General features: G+C 41.5%; 1 long non-coding RNA gene across 4 annotated transcripts; it reads right to left on the minus strand.

The window, feature by feature from the left end:
- Positions 1 to 2,173: 2,173 nt before the first annotated feature.
- LOC117150158 lies at positions 2,174 to 3,519 on the minus strand. Of its 4 annotated transcripts, none has more exons than XR_004460734.1 (4): positions 3,484 to 3,519; positions 3,274 to 3,412; positions 2,807 to 3,186; positions 2,174 to 2,752 (listed from the first exon to the last, which is right to left on the minus strand). It is a non-coding gene; the product is annotated as an uncharacterized LOC117150158 (long non-coding RNA). The 4 variants fall into 4 exon arrangements; XR_004460735.1 differs by having other exon boundaries at positions 3,260 to 3,412; XR_004460732.1 differs by having other exon boundaries at positions 3,256 to 3,412.
- Positions 3,520 to 6,125: the final 2,606 nt, after the last annotated feature.

Genomic DNA, 6,125 nt, shown 5'->3' on the forward strand with positions numbered 1-6,125 from the left:
TCGACTGTTTGTAGAAATTATTTGTTGTGATTGATTCGGTTTCAAGTCCGAATACATCGCTATACTTGGTGCATAAATCTGTTAGTGTAGATTTGAATTGTGGTGGGAAATTTTTTGTTAATTGAGACATGACAGTTTTTTCTCTTGCTTCAGGATTGGTTTGAACTATGTCATAGTTCGAAAGTGATTCATATTGTAGATCTTTTATATTTACTATTTGATCTTTATTATTTGTATTTAGCAATCGGACAAATGCATTTTTGGTTGTTGCAACTGTGTTTGCAACATAAATGCCTTTTTGAATTTCCTGGTTTTTTATTAAAACACTATCTTCATTTGAGGATAGTTGTATTTTTCGGACAACCTGGGATCTTGCTGGTAGAAGTATTGAGTTATTACCAGAGCTGTATGTTATTGGAACGTATATTGGGAAATTCAAATTAGTTGGTCTCATCTTGAGCCAATCTTCTGTTTGATTAAAATCTAATTGACAATTGAATTTCTTTATGAAATCAATTCCTAATATTCCATCACATGGGATTAAGAAATGTGAATCTACTATATGAAAATCGTGTGGAATTATGTAATTGCCTGTCTGTATCTCAATGGAAGTTAATCCTTTGGATTGTATTAATTCTTGTCCTATTCCTTGAATATTAATTTTATTGTTGCCTTGGATATCATTAAAGATATCAGAATTTTCTTTTAGAAGAGAAATATCTGCACCTGTGTCTATTAAAAAGACAAGTTTTTTATTTGTTTCTACATTGACAAAATTAACAAATATGTTTTGGCTAAGATTAATTGTGTGAACCTTGTGTCTATTTATTGATGAGCAAAAGGGTGTTCGGAGTTTCCCGAGTTATTTTGGGCTACTCTTACATATCTCTGATTATTGTTGTTTTGGCCTCGGTTCGAGTTGCCACGGCCTCTAAAGTTTCCTCTATTATTATTATTATGGGTATTGTTATAACGATGAAAGCCTCTGTAATAAGGGCGGCCCCTTGTGTTATAACGACCGCCGTATGTACCGCGCTGAGTCTGATTTTGGTAGAACAGAACAGCGTTGGAATGTCCAGTTGCTTCTGTGCAACTGTCTATAAATTTAGGTATGGCATCGTTCATGCTGTTGAACGTGCCTGCTTGCATGATAACTTTTACCTTATCAATCGAGCAATTCCTCGTCATTGCTTTGACGGCTTGTGTCGTGCTATATTTGTTTGCAAGTTCTGGTTTCAAACCATCACTAATATAAGCACCTTCTAGAGCTTTTGTTAATTGCTCCACCTCTTGCGTGTAAAGGTTGGCTGTTTTGTTCTTTTGCTGCAGATTTAGTAATTTTGCAGAGAGTACCTCAACAGATTCCCCCTTTACTGTTCGCGAGAGTTTATCTTTAATTTCCTGTATAGTATTTTCCGTGCTAATGAGATTCCTAGCATGACCTTTTAGTTTGGTCTTAATGACATTGACTGCTAAAGTCTCATGTTCTCCTTTTATCGAATCTAACAAGTTCAGAGCGTCTTTGAAACTCTGTAGGTTTTCTGCTTTGCCGTCGTACTCAAATAATAGAGACGAGGCTGTTTTTAGGAAATCTACTACTGATTGTGCCATCTTGTTTACTATTTTACTCTCTGTTGGCTTATTTCTTTCCTCAGCAATTACGTCTAGTAATAGTTCAGCTGGGAAATTTAGTGTATTTGGAACAAGTACTTGTAACTTGTGCCTTTGTGACACATATAATATGTTCTCTTTTAATCGAGATATTATATCTTTTACTTGTGTCTGTTGTAACGAAGAAAATTTCGTGTTGTGGTCAAGTATTATGACACGAACCTCGTTATATTTTCCTAATAGTGTCTCTAAATGTTTTATCTTTGTATCGTTACTTATTGGTGCACTCTTATTGAGGCACTTAAACGATCTATCAAAGTCTTCCCGCAGTTTCTTGATTTTAGCTATTATATTTAGCCAATCCATCAAGTTAGGAACTGGGGTGTTAATAAAAAGATTTATTTAATAAATTTAATAAAAAGATTTATTTAATTATATTTTATATTTCATTTTATATTTTCATATTTATTTATATGGTCATAACTAGGCTTGTTTTTTTTTTCTTTCCTTTTTGAAGCTTTTGACATGGCAGTTTTATTCTTGCTTACTTGGGTTAAATTTGTTTTTTTTTTTTTTGCTTTAATTATTGCCTTTCAGCTATCAAACCCTGTCCAAGTCATTAGCTCTGCTTACATATCTTTTCTTAAGGCATTTACTATGCATTTTGTATATTTTATAACATGTATTTATCAACATAATTATTGTTATAATAATTAAACAAATTATTATGTAATCCAGGTTTAAAGGAACAACTTCGACCTTGTTGATTACATTGGCAGTGGAGTCCACTGACTTAACATCTACTAGACCCATTTTTGAAAAGAGTTTTTCTCCTAATACCTTAGCCTTAGCTTACCATGGCAGTGACAGCAGCAACAGCAGCAGCAAGACCAGAAACAACAACAACAAAAGCCCGACAACCTTCGGATAACATCGGCGGCGCATGCATCTGTCGGAACAACAGCAGCAACAGAGGTGTCTCTTAGGTGCGAGCGGCGGTTCTGGTGTCAATCCTTATGTAGGCAGATCCATAAGGCGGCGACACATCCACCAGCAGCAGCGCTAGCAGCGGTGGCGGCAGCAGCAGGAAGAATTCATTGCCACATTAGCCAAATAGCACGCATCGGCGGCTGCTTTCACCCTGGAAAAAGAAGCATGGATTATATCGAACTGCACTAGGCGGCGGCACACTCACCAGCAGCAGCAACAACATCAGCGGCAGCAGCAGCAGGAAATGATCACACCGCAAAATCCAATTGGCATTTTCCGACGTCCGTGTTTCTCGCCTGCTACCTGGCTAGCAACAGGGGCCTGCGCGATGGACATGACGACGATGACCTGCCCGATGTACGGCCACAAGTTGGAATCGGCCCTGTGCTGCCCGCCTGACCTATGCCAGGATAGCAACAACGGCAGCGGACCATGGATGCAGGAGGCGGCACTGGCGACGGTCCTCAGTCTTGCGTTTTCGCGGTGAGTAGGCGCTGAAATCGACGACAGCAACAGTGGCGGCGGCAGCAGGGAATGTTTATCTGCTGTCTCCGAGTGGCAATTTCCTGCCCAGTTGTAATGGACCTGATAATGTTTAAAAGAAACAAGCATTAGACTCGCTTCAAATTGGAACATCAGCCAGACTGTACTCACGCACACACTCAGACAAACCTAAGCCTATAGACGACGCGGACTGCGGCACATTTTTTTTCCTTCACAAAAGTTTGTGCGCGCACCAAAGTTGACGGGCCACGCCGACCGTTGAATGCAGCACACCGACATCTCCGCAGCATCTACGTTACCAGCACCACTGAAAGCAGAAACAGGTTTGACTATGGGCAACGCGCAGAAAAATCAAATATTACAATAAGAAATACACACACAATTTTTTCTGCGTCGTTTCCGCTTGGAGAAGTGAGACCCTTTCCTGTATAAGCCATTGACACTGACAAGCGCGGGAGAAATACTGGAAATCCAAAAATACTAACCTGAACAATTCCAGTATTTCTGCCCGATAGGCGTTAGGCTGGCGGCAAAAAAGATAACAGCCGATAAGCCCGCCAAAAAAAGGCGCGAAATATCGATAATGAGCTGCAGTGAAATTGATAGCATATCGATATTCCGCCGTGCCTTTGAGCTATCGAAAAAGCCCGCCTACGCGCCTAGCCTAATTTTGCAAGTCAGTTGAGATTATAAAACCGACAGAGGCGCGCGCGCAGTAGTAGCTAAAAGTGAAGCCACCAGCAACAACAACAACTAATGGACGGCCAGAACGTGAACCAAAGCGGAGTGGGCATCGGTTTTATCCATCTCATCGGACGACAGCAACTGCTCATCCTCGCCGCCATCAGCTATAGTCTCATCGCTGGATACCATGTCATCGCTCAACTATATTCTAAAATTACTTACCATAACTATTTTCCCCTATTCCATAAGCTATTTCCTAAGTAACGTAATATTCAAATTCAAATTCCATGGCGCGCAAAAACTGCCGCCAAATATTTTAAAAACATGGCGCGCAAAAACTACCGACAAATATTTCAAAAACATGGCGCGCATAAACTACCGACAAATATTTCAAAAATGTTTCTCCTGCTAATTTAAATTAAAAATTAATGTAACTTTAATCTATGGTATGCATATGTGCAGCCAAAAAATCCGAAAATGTAATTTGCCACAAATTGTCACTTTATATTTTTAAGCAAAAATCAGAGGACAATAAAAGGTCAGCGTCATTTGACGTTGAAAATATTTAAAAAAAAAAAAGAAACGAAATTGGGCACAACTCCAAATATGTAAATTTGATTCTTCGATCAGAATTGATTTCAGCCCGAAAATCGGTTCTCGTCTCTTGTGTTTACTTACACAAGCAAGTAAATTCTATTTTTAGATTTCTTACACTCTCATCGTAAGCGAGCAATGAGCTGAAAATTTAAACTTATTTATATGCAAAAGTGAAAACATATACACGTGGTCACCCAATCAGTGTTACCAGTCGACGGCTAAGTCAACTGCCCGAAAAGCTCTTCAAGGTGTGTGTCTCTTGGCTGAACTGGTTCCGATAACTTGAACCAGTATCGACATAGGTGGCTCCGCTGCCGCAATAGTTTAAAATTCCTCCGCCAGAGGGTGTCAACCAGTTCCGTAAAGCTCCAAAAGTTGGCGCTTCAGGTTGCTCCTTTATGATATTATGGACTGGCAAACAGTGCATATTGCGACTAGCAACAAACGCAAGAAAAATGAGAAAAATAACTCTTTGGACTCCGACGAATCACCCTAGCCAGGCGAGGTAAGAAGGAAGAATCCGGTCAAACATTCTCATACAATGGACGGACCGAGCACAAGCAGAGCCTATGCTCTAGCGGGTAATAGCTTCGCAATTCTGTCATTTGACGACGACGACGACGAGGATGTGTTCGACCATCTGCCAGCCAAGACTCCTCTACAGGAGAAGGAAAAGGAGAAACCTAAGGCATTCAAGCCACCCCCAATCTTCATCCCGGACGTGACCAACATATCTGTAATGTTGAAGATGATTACGACTCTCGTGGGCCCCAGCAAAGACTTCTCATATAAAAGTGAAAGAAATAACAACGTGCGAGTTATGATGCCCGACAAGGAGTCTTATACTGAGCTACGACAGCAACTCGTGGCCCAGAATAAAAGGCATCGCACATTTTAACCCAGAGATGAGAGAGCCTACAGAGTCGTAATCAAGGGTTTACATCGCACCGCTGATCGTGCCGAAATCCAAGAAGAACTGGAAAAACTGGGGCATAAGGTCAGAGACCTCCACAATCCTATTGGGAGGAAAACTAAAGAACCACTTGGGATCTTCTTCGCCAACCTCGAACCTGCAAGCAACAACAAGGAGGTATACCAGATCAGGAGACTGTGCAGGTCGGTCGTCACCATCGAGCCTCCGCTCAAATTCAATGACGTGCCCCAATGCTTCAGATGCCAAGGCTTTGGACACACCCAGCGCTACTGCTTTCTCGAACACCGCTGTGTAAAATGTGGTGGCCATCACGACACACGAACATGCACGAAGAAGGAGAACGAGTAGGCATGCATGCAAGAAGAACTGGAAAAACTGGGGCATAAGGTCAGAGACCTCCAAAATCCTATTGGGAGGAAAACTAAAGAACCACTTGGGATCTTCTTCGCCAACCTCGAACCTGCAAGCAACAACAAGGAGGTATACCAGATCAGGAGACTGTGCAGGTCGGTCGTCACCATCGAGCCTCCGCTCAAATTCAATGACGTGCCCCAATGCTTCAGATGCCAAGGCTTTGGACACACCCAGCGCTACTGCTTTCTCGAACACCGCTGTGTAAAATGTGGTGGCCATCACGACACACGAACATGCACGAAGAAGGAGACAGAGAAGGCATGCATGCAAGAAGAACTGGAAAAACTGGGGCATAAGGTCAGAGACCTCCACAATCCTATTGGGAGGAAAACTAAAGAACCACTTGGGATCTTCTTCGCCAACCTCGAACCTGCAAGCAACAACAAGGAGG

Source organism: Drosophila mauritiana, unplaced genomic scaffold (genome assembly GCF_004382145.1).
Source record: "Drosophila mauritiana strain mau12 unplaced genomic scaffold, ASM438214v1 Y_39, whole genome shotgun sequence".
Classification (NCBI taxonomy): Eukaryota; Metazoa; Arthropoda; class Insecta; order Diptera; family Drosophilidae; genus Drosophila; species Drosophila mauritiana.